The sequence below is a fragment of the Lepidochelys kempii genome, chromosome 3, assembly GCF_965140285.1.
Source record: "Lepidochelys kempii isolate rLepKem1 chromosome 3, rLepKem1.hap1, whole genome shotgun sequence".
NCBI classification, from domain to species: Eukaryota; Metazoa; Chordata; order Testudines; family Cheloniidae; genus Lepidochelys; species Lepidochelys kempii.
In genome coordinates, this window is record NC_136382.1 from 188,574,082 (window position 1) to 188,591,410 (window position 17,329).

Here is a 17,329-nt window from a genome sequence, read left to right on the forward strand (position 1 = left end):
TGAGATTTCTTCCAGTTCAAACCAGTCAACCCCTGTTGGTCTGAGTCCTGAGGTATGAACATGGAGGCCCATCTGTATAAGGAATTCTTTCCCCAAACAGGGAGCACAGGTTTATGCATAGTTCAAATTCTTTCTACCCATAAACATAGGGAAAGGACAGAAGCATAGGAAAAAAAGACAGAAGCCTAGCTTTACATGATTATAGGGTTGTTTTCTGCTTCTTTTCTTTATCACTATGGCGCTAATAAGCGATGGTCACATAAACACCACCCTATACTGAAAATCTACTGACAGCCTCCAGCTTTCACCCAGATCACACCACACGATACATTGTCTACAGCCAAGCTCTACGATACAACCGCATTTGCTCCAACCCCTCAGATCTTGTAGGTGTTTGACTCTGTCTATCAAGCATTCTTACAACTGTAGTACCCACCTGCTGAAGTGAAGAAACAAATTGACAGAGCCAGAAGAGCACCCAGAAGTCACCTACTACAAAGAAAATGACAGAACGCCACTAGCTGTCACCTTCAGCCCCCAACTAAAACCTCTCCAATGCATCATCAAGGATCTACAACCTATCCTGAAGGATGACCCATAACTCTCACAGATCTTGGGAGACAGGCCAGTCCTTGCTTTACAGACAGCCCCCCAACCTGAAGCAAATACTCACCAGCAACCACATACCACACAACAGAACCACTAACCCAGGAACCTACCCTTGCAACAAAGCCCATTGCCAACTGTGCCCACCTATCTATTCAGGGGACACCATCACAGGGCCTAATCACATCAGCCACACTATCAGAGGCTCATTCACCTGCACATCTACCAATGTGATATATGACATGTGCCAGCAATGCCCCTCTGCCATGTACATTGGTCAAACTGGACAATCTCTACGTAAAACAATAAATGGACACAGATGTCAAGAATTGTAACATTCATAAACCAGTCGGAGAACACTTCAATCTCTCTGGTCACTCAATTACAGACCTAAAAGTCACAATATTACAACAAAAAGACTTCAAAAACAGACTCCAACGAGAGACTGCTGAATTGGAATTAATTTGCAAACTGGATACAATTAACTTAAACTTGAATAGAGACTGGGAGTGGATGGGTCATTACACAAAGTAAAATTATTTCCCCATGTTTATTCCCCCTGCCCCACTGTTCCTCAGATGTTCTTGTCAACTGCTGGAAATGGCCCACCTTGATGATCACTACAAAAGGTTTTCTCCCTCTGCTCCCCCGTTCTCCTGCTGGTAATAGCTCATCTTAAGTGATCACTCTCCTTACAGTGTGTATGGTAACACCCATTGTTTCATGTTCTGTGTATATAAATCTCCCCACTGTATTTTCCACTGAATGTATCCAATGAAGTGAGCTTTAGCTCACAAAACCTTATGCTCAAATTTGTTAGCCTCTAAGGTGCCACAAGTACTCCTTTTTCTTTTTGCAAATACAGACTAACACGGCTGCTACTCTGAAACCTGGGAACTTTCAGTTCCCACTAGGAGACTGAAGGCAGAATTACCACCAAAAAGGCTGTCCTCACATTATTTATGGCCTGACCAGAAGCAGACAATCTTGGAAATGTCACAAGACTAGGTCCTCACCTCAGATTTGTAGACCAGATTTATAAACCAAAGAGGCTCAGATAAGGTTAGAGAAAGCATCTGAACTTTACATCTACAGAGAACTCATGGTCATGTCCTCAGCTGGTATAAATCTGGGTAGCTCCACTGAAGTCAGTAAGAGCTACACTTATTTCTAATCCAGTCATTTCTACTCTCCTTTCCCCTTCTTCTATCCCCCAGCCCAGTCAGATCCTTCTATTCAACCTGAAACAGGCGCAGAGAATAACTCTTAGGATGATTTTATGAGGAGAGGCTGAGGGAAATGGGATTATTTAGTCTGCAGAAGAGAAGAATAAGGGGGGATTTGATAGCTGCTTTCAACTACCTGAAAGAGGGTTCCAAAGAGGATGGATCTAGACTGTTCTCAGTGGTAGCAGATGACAGAACAAGGAGCAATGGTCTCAAGTGGCAGTGGGGGAAGTTTAGTTTGGATATTAGGGAAAAAACTTTTTCAGCAGGAGGGTGGTGAAGCACTGGAATGCGCTACCTAGGGAGGTGGTGGAATCTCCTTCCTTAGAGGTTTTTAAGGCCTGGCTTGACAAAGTCCTGGCTGGGATGATTTTGTTGGGGTTGGTCCTGCTTTGTACAGGGTGCCATAAATATAAAGGGAAGGGTAAACGCCTTTAAATCCCTCCTGGCCAGAGGCAAAACCCTTTCACCTGTAAAGGGTTAAGAAGCTAAGATAACCTTGCTGTCACCTGACCAAAATGACCAATGAGGAGACAAGATACTTTCAAAGTTGGCACGGGGGGTGATGCTCCTGCCGGGACCAGAGCAGGAATTCAGGTCAGAACTCCTCTAAAAAGTCAGTAAGCAATCTAGTTGTGTTAGATTCAGTTCTGTTTAAATGGCTGATAAAATAAATTGTGGTGAATGGAATGTATATTCCTGTTTTTGCGTCTTAAGGTTTTGCCTAGAGGGAGTCTCTGTTTTGAATCTGATTACCCTGTAAGGTATTTACCATCCTGATTTTACAGAGATTATTCTTTTACTTTAATTAAAATTCTTCTTTTAAGAACCTGATTGCTTTTTCATTATTATTAAGATCCAAGGGTTTGGGTCTGTGTTCACCTATGCAAATTGGTGAGGATTTTTATCAAGCCTTCCCCAGGAAAGGGGGTGTAGGGCTTGGGGGGGGGATTTTTTGGGGGGGAAAGACATTTCCAAGTGGGCTCTTTCCCTGTTTTCGACACTTGGTGGTGGCAGCAATAAGGTCCAGGGACAAAAGGTAAAATAGTTTGTATCTTGGGGAAGTGTCAAGGTTCCTCCCCCTCTCTGAACTCTAGGGTACAGATGTGGGGACCTGCATGAAAAGCCTCCTAAGCTTATCTTTACCAGCTTAGGTCAAAACTTCCCCAAGGTACAAAATATTCCACCCTTTGTCCTTGGATTGGCTGCTACCACCACCAAACTAATACTGGTTACTGGGGAAGAGCTGTTTGGGAAGTATTTTGGGGGGAAAGACGCGTCCAAAACCTTGCACCCCACTTCCTGGACAAGGTTTGGTAAAAAGCCTCACCAATTTGCCTAGGTGACTGCAGACCCAGACCCTTGGATCTTAAGAACAATGAACAATCCTCCCAACACTTGCGCACACACCCCCCCTTTCCTGGGAAATGTTGGATAAAAAGCCTCACCAATTTGCATAGGTGACCACAGACCCAAACCCTTGGATCTGAGAACAATGAAAAAGCATTCAGTTTTCTTACAAGAAGACTTTTAATAGAAATAGAAATAAAGAAATCCCCCCTGTAAAATCAGGATGGTAGATACCTTACAGGGTAATTAGATTCAAAACATAGAGAACCCCTCTAGGCAAAACCTTAAGTTACAAAAAAGATACACAGACAGAAATAGTTACTCTATTCAGCACAGTTCTTTTCTCAGCCATTTAAAGAAATCATCATCTAACACGTACCTAGCTAGGTTACTTACTAAAAGTTCTAAGACTCCATTCCTGGTCTATCCCCGACAAAGACAGAATACATACATACATACACACCCTTTCTCTCCCTCCTCCCAGCTTTTGAAAGTATCTTGTCTCCTCATTGGTCATTTTGGTCAGGTGCCAGCGAGGTTACCTCTAGCTTCTTAACCCTTTACAGGTGAGAGGAGCTTTCCCCTGGCCAGGAGGGATTTCAAAGGGGTTTACCCTTCCCTTTATATTTGACAGGAAGTTTTAACCTAAGCTGGTAAAAATAAGCTTAGGAGGGTTTTCATGCAGGTCGCAACGTCTGTACCCTAGAGTTCAGAGTGGGGAAGGAACCTTGACAGAGGGGGTTGGACTAGATGACCTCCTGAGGTTTCTTCCAACCCTGATATTCCTATGATTCCCATCAGTGAACTTGCATGCTGGACAGAAGTCAATACAAAAGGGGGGAAAAGCTGTGTGAGCACAGAGATCCAGATAGTTACAAATTACTGAGGATTTCCCTACCTAAAATTGCTCTTATAAGGCAGTTTTTTATCTCATTTGCATTGTCTGAATAGCATAAAGCACTCAGAAGTGAGGCTGAGGATCTGATCCCTTGTATTGTAAGCACAGCACTGATAACTTTATAAAGAAATCAGGTTTGTATTCTTCATTGAGTTCTCAGGAAGAATCCATTGCACAAACTGAGTGTCATGGTGAAAATGAATCCAAAAGCCAATATAGTTCTGTGCATTCCTCCATAGCAAACGAAAGAAAAAGAAGGCTATAGAATAAGCCCAGTGAGTCTTTTTTTTTTCTCAACTGAATTTCAAAAAAGCTATTTTGTGTAGTTACAATGAATAGAACACCTGTTAAAGAGGGAGAAAAAACAAACAGCTGGAATGCATATAGAAAAATCTAGGTGTTTTAGTCATCTGTTTCATCTATCACAAAATTAAGTATTAAGAGGAATTATCAAAACAAAACCCTCAAATGTATTTGAAAATTTTTAGGCTCTTCACATCCCCTCTTCCTCCCGCCACAAACAAACCCCCTTTCCTTAAACTTAGCAATTTTTAAAAAAGTGAAATACTCACCACAAAGACTGATAGATGAAGGGTATCTGCAACCCATATCCAGGACAGCTATTTTGCTATTGCTCTACTTCTAGAACTGGATGAATACTGCAAAAAACAGGTATGAGTATTCTTGTGAAGAAAATCTATGGATTGGCACCATCAACCTTCTTATTCATTTTCCGTGAATGTTTATGTGTGTGATTGTGTCTTCACAAGAATCTTCATGAAAGTTTTATAAATACTTGTGCAAATGTTGTCCACGCACAGGTTTATGCTCAAAGTGTTGAGGTGCCTATCTGGAAATCTCCCTCATTTCCCTCTTCCTGTTTGGAAAAGTTTCCTTCATCCAGTAAGGGAGCAGAAATAGATGACCTGTCACACAGCACATATAACAAATTATCAATAACTGTAGAAGAACATAATAGTCTGAGAATAGCCTTCAAGGCTGAAATATTTTTATTTAATGTATTAAAGTTGCACAAAAAATAAATTTGTAAAAATGTAAGTATGTTTGTGGATAATATACAAAAAAGGAAAAATATGGCAAATAATCTTTTGCTAGACGCTGTCCACCCTGCTCCACACATCAGGTTAATTCTTTAATTTACACTGACACAATCATATTCTCCATTTCCAAAATACTTAACCACCTCAGAAACATTCCTTGATGTGCTCTTTTGGGGAGTAAAGATTCTGATCTGCTAGTATGTCAGATTATTTCTGGAAGTACTGCAGAACTGATCTATCCAAACATCTAGTTCTCAGGTAAATACACTGCACACCACAAACTCAATCTGTTTTATAACCATGCTCCTCTACACATGCACACCTAATTTATTGTGTTCAATTACACAAAGCAAGGTAAAGCTTAACTATACTGCCTGAGGTTGCTATTTCATGGAGTTAAACTTCTACCAAGGACATTTGGAGTGAGATCCTGGCTCCACTGAAGTCAATGAGAGTTTTGACATTGACTTCAATGGGGCTATGTAGCGGGGTAGTCACCCCACTCCGGCCCTGAAGGGGTTAGAGCAACCCTGGAGAGGACTGCAGCTGGGGAAAAGGAGTTAAAACAGCCAAGCTAGGCTGATTGGAGTGGGGAAGCAGCCACAGCTGTGGCCAGCTCATTTAGGGCCTGTAAGGAGTTAAAAGCAGCCCTGGACAGGACTGCAGCAGGGAAATGGATGAAGAACAGCTGGGGGAAGCTGACTATGTAGCTGACCAGATGTGTGGCTGGCTTAATCAGGGCCCAGCTGGCCCTTATAAGAGGGCTGTGGGCCAGAAGCTAGAGGAGCCTCACTCTGGAGTGAAAAGGGTTAGCTGCTTGAGAGCAAGGTGATCAGAGCAGTTCAGGAGAGCTCTAGCCTGGTAACTTTGCCAGGCTGTAGGCCTTGTGCAAAGCCTAAAAAGGGGTACTGGGGCTACAGAGGTACAGCCTGGGAATAGGCAGGGGCAGCTGGTACAACCCCCTTGCCAGTGATGTGTGGCCATTACACTGCAGTCTGCCCCAGGGAATGGGGGCTAGATGATGACTGGCAGTAGCCAGTGAGGTGGGTCTAGAGGGTTGTGGGCTCCCCTGGGAAGGGAGACCCAGAGTGTGGGGGTTCTACTAGGGAAAATCCCCAAGGTTAAGCATCTCTGGGGTCCAGGAGGGACATGGGGGGGGGGGGGGGGCAGTGTCAAGTGAGTCTGGGCTGGAAGAGCTAATTCCCAAGACAACCAGAAGGAAGCGCTGCGCCAGTGAGTTGTCACATTGCTACAGGCTAGGATCTCCGCATTAACCTGATATATTTGCTAGTCTTTGATTTTGTGTAAATCAGGGTCTTGTGTTGCAAAATTCTGCTTTTACTACTTTTCATTGGTAGTTCATTCAAAGCCTGTTAAGCTGATCAAGATAGTGCTTCACTATTTGTATTATTTTGTAAGGTATAATTTTGTGTTTGTAAGGTACTACAGACCCACTTAACTTAGGCTCTCTTGCAAAATATTTCTAATCTTGTGGCTTAACCACTAAAGATTGGTTAGCTACCTAGAATTCCACTAATAGCTACGTACTCTATGTAACAGCTAATTAGGTATTTAAAGAAATAGTTTTGGTTTTTCTCCTAAGTATTTGCAATTAACTTTATGGCAAACTCAATTGTACTGTTCATACTGAACTCGGTCTCATATGACATAGATTTTTGACTATTGTAACCAGAGAGGAAAAACAATGGAAGATGGACTGACAAATTCTTTACCCAATTGGGCACAAATGTTCTACTGCCAATACTACCTGTTAAATTGGTATGTACACTGCCCTTATATCCATTCTCCTACCCATGGCTGTATTCTTTCTTACTACTTTCTTCCCTCTCAAAGAGAATAACTGGTGTGGAGATTACCTGGACATCTCCCCCAGATTTCTAGTTTAAAGCTCTTGATCAGTTGTGCCATCCTGGAAGTCTATTTCCCTCCTTACTCAGATGAAGTACATCCCAAGAGAACAGTCCTCTGTTCATGAATGCTTCCTAGTGGCCATGCCTCCCAAATCCCTCCTTATAGCACCACTGCCTGACCCATCTGAGCATCATAATCTTGTCACACCTATGATTCTATCTGACCAGGAGACATCAGCAGGCTAACCCCTCCATCGTTTCCCCAGCCCAGCACTCCAGCTCAGAGCCGGCAGGTTTTTCCCTCTGTTGCTTGCAGCCTTCAGGCCTCTCTGGCCATGGTTGTCAGGTCTAGGGAAGTTTGGTAACCCCTTCACTGGCTTCCACGTTCACCAGCCTGCTCTGGCTTCACTGTTCACTAGGGAATTCTCACCACTCCCTCCTTCAGGAACATTTGCTCGCTGAACCTCTCAACACAGCTCTTGTCCTCTTCTGAGCTCATTCTCTCACTCACTCACCTTTTTAAGATGTCTTTTATTTCTAACTCCTGGGGAGAAGCCCCACCCCCACCCTCCTTACCCCAACAAGGGTGTATCTAGCCTGGATCAGGAGAGCTGGGCCTGATGTCATTTAAGGGGCCAGCTCCCCTGTTACAGGTGCTATTTACTATTACAGTCATCCTGAGATAAATGAAATGTTGGCATATATCATTGATGTGCAAACAGTGTGCTTAGCATGCTGGGATTGCAGCCGCCAAAGTAATTGCTGTGGTCTCTCCAGAAATGAAACATTAGAAAGGAGGACGTAGGGCAACTAAATCCAAACAAACTATTGAGACAGAGGGTTGCTGACTTTCTACTTGCACAAAACTGAACACCTTTGTCCCTTCCCTCCTCTAAGGCCCTGCCCCTGCTCATTCCATTTTCCCCCTCCCTCTGTCACTCACTCTCTTTCCCCCCCCCCCCCCCTCGGCCACTCATTTTCATGGGGCTGGCTCAGGGCGTTGGGGGTGGGACGGCCAGAAATGAAGCGTTTGGGATCTGGTAGGGGGCTCCAGGCTGAGGAAGGGGGTTGGGATGTGAGAGGGGGTGAGGACTCTGGGGATGCGGACTCTGGGGTGGGCCCAGGGATGAGGGGTTTGGGTGCAAGAAGGGCTCCAGGCTGGGGGGGGGTGGAGCTGAGGCGTTCAGAGTATGGGGGGGTGTCTGGGCTGAGGCAGGGGATTGGGGTGTGAGGGCTCCAGCTGGGGATACAGACCCTGGGTTGGGGCTGGAAATGAGGGGTTTGGGGTGCAGGAGGGTGCTCTAGGCTGGAATCAAGGGGCTCAGGAGGGGGCCAGAGGTGTAGGCTCCCAATGGTGACTACCTCATGCAGCTCCCAGAAGCAGCGGGGTGTGTGTGTCTCTTCCCCCCCCCCCCCCAGCTCCTATGGGGAAGCATAGTGAAGCGGCTCTGCGTGCTGCCCCCACTGCAGATGCCACCCCTGCAGCTTCCATTGACTGAGGCTTCCAGCCCATGGGAGCTGCAAAGCTGGCGCTTGGGGCGGGGCCAGCATGCAGAGCCCCCTGGCTGCTCCAACCCATAGGAGCCAGAGGGGATACATGCCACTGCTTCTGGGAGTTGTGTGGAGCCTCAGTTAGCCCTACTGCACCACCAACCAGACTTTTAACAGCCCAGTCCGGTGCTGACTGGAGCCGCCAGGGTCCCTTTTCAACTGCACCTTCCAGTCAGAAACCAGACACCTGGCAACCCATAGACGAGCACCTTTCATTCACAAACCTTTTTTTTGTTGCCACTCATTGGCCTGCTTGGATTTTTATACTGTCTATTTGGATTGTAAATTCTTTATGGCAAGCACCTCTGGAGGTTGGTGGTTTCATGGTTTTGCAAGTGGCAAGACTTGGTAGTTTGGCAAATGACCACTGTAAGCGGCATTCACACCCCCCCCCTTCAAAGTTGGGAGAAGCTGCCTTTGTCTTGTCATCTCATCCAGAAACCCTGTCCACAATGTCAGGAACTTATGGACCTGAGATGGGTTTGAGCACAGTGCAGGCAGGGTTCTCAGTATAGGACGGCCATACTGTCTTAGTAGACAGGATGTTTGGGGTGTAGTTCTCTCCTTCTTCCCTTCCTCATCTGAACCCTGGCAGCTGCACAGCTTTGCCTCAAAGTCCCCTTCACCATCCTGCACTCCACTATGTCTGTGGTGGTCATCTGAGGCAATATGACCATTTCACAAGATAGGGGAACCCCATACTGATGATGGGATGGAGACTAGGAATCTCTCTACAAGTTCAAAGTCTTAGGGGTAATAATGTTAGGACCAGGAAACTAAGGCATGACTTGACCCTACACTACACCTGGCTTTAATGGAGTTGGATAAACAGGCCTGACTGCCATTGCCTTAACTCTTGTGTTGTAATCTACCTCAGTTCAAAGTGAGTACAGGGGCATGTAAATGCTACTATGGCAGAATGGCATTTTACCCCCACTTTGTGCAGATGGAAATGACCTCATTTGATTGTTGCAAGGCAACAAAGAATCAGCTGTGAACATAATATCTAGCAATATCAGTCCCACTGATGTTTAACAAAGTGCAACTCTGCTAATATAAATTAGGGTTTTTAATCAAGATACCCAAACATTATAATTTATAAGCATATCCACAACATGTACTCTGATTTTGTACAGCAGATATGAGGATTTTTAATAACCTCTTTACCCATTATAAATATACTACTTACCATGGTGTGTTTATCATGTGGATGTGGGAAATGGGATTACACACTTACACCAATTATGGGATGTCATCACACTAATTAAATATATGTATGACAATCAACTATTTTATTAGATTTGAGCATAAGCTTTTGTGGGTAAAATACCACTTCAGATGCACAGAAGAAGTGGTGTTTTACCCACAAAAGCTTATGCTCAGATCTGTTAGTCTTTAAGGTGCCACCAGCCTCCTTGTTGGTTTTTTGTGGATACAGACTAACACGGCTACTTTATTATTTACCTGTGTTTCTTGTACTGTGTTTACAATTAAATGCTCAATGCAATAAAATACATCTTACATTGTAATTGTAACATTTGAAAGCAGACTATTTCCAACATCACTTTAAAAAAAAGCATAATATAGAAAACCATAGATAGAACAGGGGAGAGGAGGAAAGAACATAAACACTTCAAATACTAGTTACATACCTGTATTAATTAGTTCTCTTACCTAATCTCTAAAACAGAGCTCTCATTCTGTTGGTAGCTAGGGATTACAGATTGGCTCACATGCTGGTATAATTGTTGGATCATATTGAAGTTCTGTATTAAAATCACAAATGAGTTTGATTCCCTATAGTTTTAAATTCCAGGATATTACTAATTAAGAGATCTCTTTGTTTTTGGTACAGTTTCTCTCCCTCTGTGTGAAACCTGCAAGCTGCTAATTGTGTTAGTACATTCTAAGACAGAGTCTGTTCTCAAAGCAATTCTTTGTAACAACTACTACTCACACAGACTCAAAGCAATACTCTGTAACAACAGAAACAGCACCCAGAGACTCCCCACCCTTTTGTTGTATTCATCTCGCTTTGTTAACAAGTGTGATTAAAATAGAGATAGAGGATGTATGTGGATGGATGCTTGGTGTGGCTAATAACTGAATGATCAGGGAGGTGCCAGCCTAACAATCCGGTGTCCATCAGCTGAAGAAGGCATCAAGTGGAAATAATCAGAGGGCCCCCGGATGGGCAGACTGGAATCCACCCGACAGTCCCAAGAATGGGAGAACCAAAGAACAAGATAACATCTGGCAGCATGGAGCTGTCAGGAATGTTCCATTTGCTGACTGATTCAGCAACAGCATGATGAAGCAATTCCCATAGACTGGCATAGGAAGAAATTCCTATAAAAATGGACTCTCGAAAGTGAGAACTTTGGGTTCTGATTCTGCAAACCAACTTCCAGGAGTGTCAGATGAGCATCTGAAAAGGCCCTGCTCCCTCCTCATGTCCAGGCCAGTGGCTTGGCATGAGTAACTCTAAGGCTGGTAACTATGATAACAACCCTGCAGAACCTGTGTGTGAGGTGAGAATGAATGAATGTGTGAATAAATATAACATTCCATTCAATTTCATAGCTATAACTAGCTGCTTACTATGATTCTTTCTGTATTCACAATAAATGTGGTATTTTGCCTTTTTCCCCTTTAAGATCCTGCTGTGTGTTTTGTTTTTTTTTTATTTTTTATTTTATTGGTATAACATTCAGTTTCAGGTCACTCAGTTGCTGATGGCAGTCCTTCCCACTGCTTTAATGCCATGCCTACCCAGTCACACTGGACCAGGTCTTTCATGTGCTACATGGGGCCAAAAACATCTTCTCTAACCAGTTTTCTGCCCTTCCTTCCTGTTTTTCCCTTTGTTTTGATTGTGCACCTGGTGTCCCTGATTAGCTGGTTCAAATGCCACTGGGCAGCTTCATTGATCCCCATCCAACACAATGAAGCTTTAAAATGGCTTCTGTCATACAGAGTACCATTCTGGCTCTCACTGGACAATCAAGCAACATGCCTGGAGCTACACCTGCCTGCCAGGGATATGGACACCATCCCAGGCACCCAGCAAAGTGGTACTATTTGAATAAGGTCAAGAGGTAAAGGGAAGGGCTAGACTAGTGCTATGCTTTGGCAATCTAGAATCCTCTTGGAGCAGTTGAAGCTAGCACAATTTTAGATCATCCTTGAGGACGCTGTGAGTTAAGCAAGGGAGCACTGTACAAAATTAGCATTTTTCGAGTAGCTATAGTATTGGGACAGGGAGGGGGCTTTCAAGCCTGAGTACAGATTGGCACATCCCTTGCCCAAGCCTAAATTCTTTGCATGAAGAAAAGGCAGTCTGGGGAATTTGTATCTGGGCCTAATCCCAGTGGTTGAAGTGGTGCCGAGGGGGAGCTATTTGGAGTTCCTCACCCATTGATATGGGCCACTTATGACCAGGAAGTAAATAATGAATACCATACTGGATAAGGTAGCTCTGGGCAACGTTAGAGAGGATGCTTACAGTTAAATAAAGTCTTGGGGTTTATTGGTTCCATAAAGTTGTGGCCAATTGTCTAAACCATATCCAACAATGTGGAATTTTCATTTGTGCACATTTCATTCAGGTGTCTGCCAGTAACAATGTCTTTTCCAGCAGCAACAATTGACATCAGGGTGAGGTCAATGCACTACCAAGCGCTTGAAGGATCCACACCCAGGATGAATAAGAAAAGACTTTGACTTGTGAAATACTGTGTTCTTAACACTAAATCACTGAAGATCTATCCCTTTCAATTCCCCAAGAGATGGAAAAATTGAAACCAGGAAAAAAACCTATTAGCTTAAAATGTACATCGGGGGAGGGGAGGTCTATTGGAACATTTAATAATTTGTGAAATATAATTTTAGACAAATTACTGATATTAGGGGAAAACTGTAGCACATCTCACCTGTACTCAGCCTTTGCCTGCTACTGTGTGCTTGGTATTCTATCACCTGTCAGAGCATTCTGACAAGAATTCAATAGAATGCAAACGTCTTGTTCTGAACTAATCCTCTCCTTAAAACAATGAATAATCTAGGATTCATAGTGCAAATGTAGGTCCATGTTTCTACAGAAATTTGTGAATATAAATAATAACACTAGAGCATCTCCTTCTAAATTAGTTTCTCTACAATTTGTGTATTAAAGGGATACTGTATTTTATGAATGATTACAACAGCAATCAAAGATTGATAATTAGAGTGGAGGTGTGAGGGCAAAGATGACCGGCATGGCCTTATGAAACAATGATGCCTTTGTTTTTGTGTGCTGCATCTTTAAATTTCTAAGAGCTCTGTCTATTTGTAGAGACAGGAGCCATTTTGTTCTCAGGGTTGCTGCAGTCTTTGATAGAAAACACAACCAGCGTGTGCTCTCGTAGTCTTTGCTGCTTGTTCTGTTCTTAAATTTACCCCAAACGAAATGAAAAGTAATTTTTAGACTGTCAGCATGTGGTTGTTCTTTGTGTGTGGCAAAAACATAACAAAGGTCAGCTGTAATTATATAGTTTGAAAATGATTTAAAATAAAGGTAATCTCACATCAAAACCACAACAAAGAATGTAAAATTTGTCAGATCTCCAAAACCAAAGCTCGAATCCTTTGTGCCAAGAAACAATGGAGCACCCCCACCCACCCCCTGATAAGTATAATACACAAAGATGCAGAATAGCACCTAGGTATTTTAGAGTAGGTTGAATCCTCACCTTTCATTTTCCTGCTACCATAAGTTTGGTGGTTATGTAAGAACATAAACATATTGCTTTTTTAATATATTGGGAGGGGTTTCATAATTTCTGAATAGTCATTTATCCTGTAGCTTGATATTTAGAAACTGAGCACATGACAGGGCAAAAAAACAGGAAGGCTGTTAATTGATCCCACTTTCATGTACGAGATCCTTCATCATTTGCATTTCTTGAGAAAGAGGGGGAAAAACCTGCATAGGCTGACATTTTACTGCTGCATCCTGAGAAAATAAACCAATTCTGCATCCCTCCCAACTCTCAGGTATAGTTGTAAGTAGCTTGTGTGGCTTTTCTTTTAGAAAAGAGAACAGAAACTGAATAAGGTAATTGGCATGACTTGGCAATGAACCAGAGTGTGAAATCAAATGACTTAGTCCAATAAACGGACTTAACTAGTTGATGTTTGTCCAACTTGTGCTCTTCTGACTTCAAGTAATTTGAGACCCTGATAAAGTGAATTATGGGCCAAGTTAAACTGACGTCTTGTGAGGATGAAGTTTTGTTATGCAAAAATATCGTATTTATTCTTGGTGGTAATTAGGTCTGCACTTCCTCAAAAAGTGACCAATAAAAATTCAAGTTAATTAAAAAAAAATTATTTTGACCAATAAAAATTCAAGTTAATTAAAAATACCAAATACTCTTATAATATTAAAGGTTTTATGGAACACTAGAGCACTTGCCCTATTACATTTTTTAAGAAATATATTCCTGGATGGTATGTTTTCTCGTTGGTCTTGCCATTCAGCTGATACAGAATCAGAACAGACTATTACCTGTGAAAAGTTATATTTTTCTTCTTCTGGACAGCTGAGTTTTTAACACTTTTTTAAAAAAATATTTTTAAAGCACCAGAAGTGTCAATTTGATTTTTTTTTAATGAAAATATATATAAGGTACTTTCTTGTGGTTCAAATTATGAAATGATCTACTGTATCTGAGCAATCAATATTACATCTTCAATATATCTAGTCCCCATATGACATTTTTAATAAAGCAAACATTCTGATATATAGAGATGTGTCTACATTCAGCATAACTTGCAATAACCACTGGTCAACTTTACTCTTGGATCACTCATGGACAAATCAGGCAGGGGCTAGCACATATCAAAGCTGTGGCAGAAGTGTAACAAGAATGAGGTTAAAATAATCCAGTTTGACTGTAGGTACTCAATAAATGTGTAAGACTAGAATTTAGAAAATATATTTTTACCCTCAAACTAAGCTAGACTGGATATGGAAGTCAGTAGGACATAATGAATGTAGAATTCCCCCAGTGCTGTTTCTACAAAGCTCCTTTTCTGGATAGAACCATATTTGGGCCTGAGCCAAAGCCCACTCCGTGAACGGTCGCCTTTCCACGGCCTTCATCGGTTTTTGGATCAGAATCACACAGGCAATGCAGCTAAACTCGCTGATACAATCAGCGGCAACTTCGTCAAATATCTTTGATTAGCAGGGAGAGCGTGACCATTTTCTTGTGTGTTTCTATTTGTATATTTTTATTCATGTTGATCTAATTTTTGTCTTAAATAATAAAATCTATATTAAGAACGTTCAGTGGAGAAAGTAGCCCGTTGTGCTCCCATGCTATTAGCCAGCCATCAGCTCGGATCGGGTCCCCAGGAGTTCTACGCTACAACCTGACCCATGATAGAACAGTACAAGGCTCGATGGCATGATCCTTATTTGTCAAATAAATCTGAGGGGTAAACAAACCACATCCAATAACATAAATTTTGAACCAAAAGAGAACTTTTTTGGAAGTTTGTAAACAGTCATTTTTTTTCCCTCCCGTTTATTCATTCTTTGTCTACTTCCTGGTTTCAGATAAAGTCCCATTGTCTGTCTGTCTTCTCTTTCTGCATTCATTCCTCCCCTGCCCCACTCCAATGCTATTCTCTTGTAGGGAATTGCAGGTGGGCATCATTTGGTCTTTATTATTGATTAGGAATGGGAAGTCAATAATCCATCGTGACAGTCATGATGGAAGTTTGCTGGGGTGAAAGAAAAGTCTGTGGCTTTTTTGTTTTGTTTTTTAATTTGTAAACCGAGCACATTTGATATAGATGAATTGTGGCAGAATGAACATGGAACCCCACAGTACCACTTGTTTCAGCATAGAACTGCACATTAGCTATAGCTGCTCACTAAAACCAGGTAAAATTAGGGTAGAGGTTAAAATATGGTTTTTGATTTACAAAATCAAGACACCCCATAACACATCAGGCATTTTTTTGCATTTGAAATATAACCTTATTTCATCATTTTCCTAATTTTGCCATAATTTGAAGATAAGTGTGCATATTTGCAAAGCGATAATGTAATCTGCCTTAATTCTGCAGTGACCCCTCTTCTGAAACCACTTAAACTGAACCAATAAGAGATTTTTGTAAAGTATTTGAATAAATGAGGCACTAACAAAAATTCAGTAAATTTCACTTTCCATGCAAATAGGATCTAATGAGCTGTACTCAATACATAATCTTTATGGCATTAACAGTAAGTGGTAGTTTGAATGCTAAATGATCAACTTCTTTATTCATATGGTGGCTAACACCATCAATAGTCAACTGTCAGAATTATTTCATATAGCCTGGGCCATCTCTGCTGAAAAACTTTTTAAATTATAAATACACTCCCAGCAAAACTGTCCTTCATGCACTGTTTACTACATACTATTTTATAATCTTTGGGTATGGTAACAACAAATATATGAAAGAAATCGCTTCTGGTACTTGGCACTGTAAATTGTGTACATCTGAAGATGATACAATACAGTATTTTGTAAGTAAGTACTCCCCAAATAATTTCTGTCTTTTCAATGTATGTAACAAAACCCAGGTTTTCATCTAGGGTCCATGTGCACCTGTTAACACTTGAAAAACCCATATTTCTATGCAGAAAAGGGCATTGCATGTGTAAATGTCAACTGCGCATGCAAATTGTTAGTCACAAGTTTGTACAAATGCCTGTTTGCACAGAACAATACTGATTATTATGGGCACAGAAAGGGCATGCATTTTTGTAGGTCCACACCTCCTATCAAAGGGCTGATTGTTCAAAAAGATGAGACATGAGGGGCACACATTATACATGTATTTCTATGCCTATTTTGGGTGTATGATTACAGTGAGAGCACATATGCATGCCCACAGTGGCCAGTTTTATGTTTATTTTTATCCGTTTGAGTGCACAACTGGATAATTTGTTTGCTCACATGTGATAACTCGACCTACAAAGTTGCCACACAAGTCCACATGTACCGCGGTGCTCACCTTTTCTAAAAAGGAGATCTTAACAATCTTTGCATTGAGGGCAGATGCATTTATAATACAAACATAGTGGGGAAAGTGCCTTTTTACCTGGGTATACCCTGAATTTTCCTGCTTACCTTTTAAAAAAAAAAAAAAGGCATTTTACATAATTCTACCTCTACCTTAGAACATCTGCATATAGGCTTCTAAATTAGTGTTCACAATAAGTAGAAACACATCATTTTATTCAACCAGTTCTCTGGCCTTGATGCCTCTTTTAACGATAATGTGCATGCTTAATCCTGCAAGTTGCTGAGTGATTTTTAGCATTGAGCCAGCACACAGATCTCAGGCGGTTCTCAGCACTATGAAGGCTCACAGATGTAGTGGGAAGTATAACTATGTAACACTCTGTAGAAGCTCAAGTCAAAATGTAATTCGCTGTCTTCCTTTGTGACGTGATAACATGAGATTGTCATGTTGGATGGTATAAGTCACTGATATTTTAAATGTTTTTCTAATTAGAACAATTTGGTTTAAAACCATCTATAATCAGAATGGAATAAATTCTAAGTATAGCTCTACTAGAATGTTTACCCCATGAGTTACTTGTTATAAACAGACAACTGCAGAATAACTTAATGAGATTTAATTGGAATCCTGGCAATTCTGTTTGAAAGCAGCCTGCTTTTGCCTCTAGTTGTTTTTGTATTTAGAAAACAGGCTGTTCTCTAG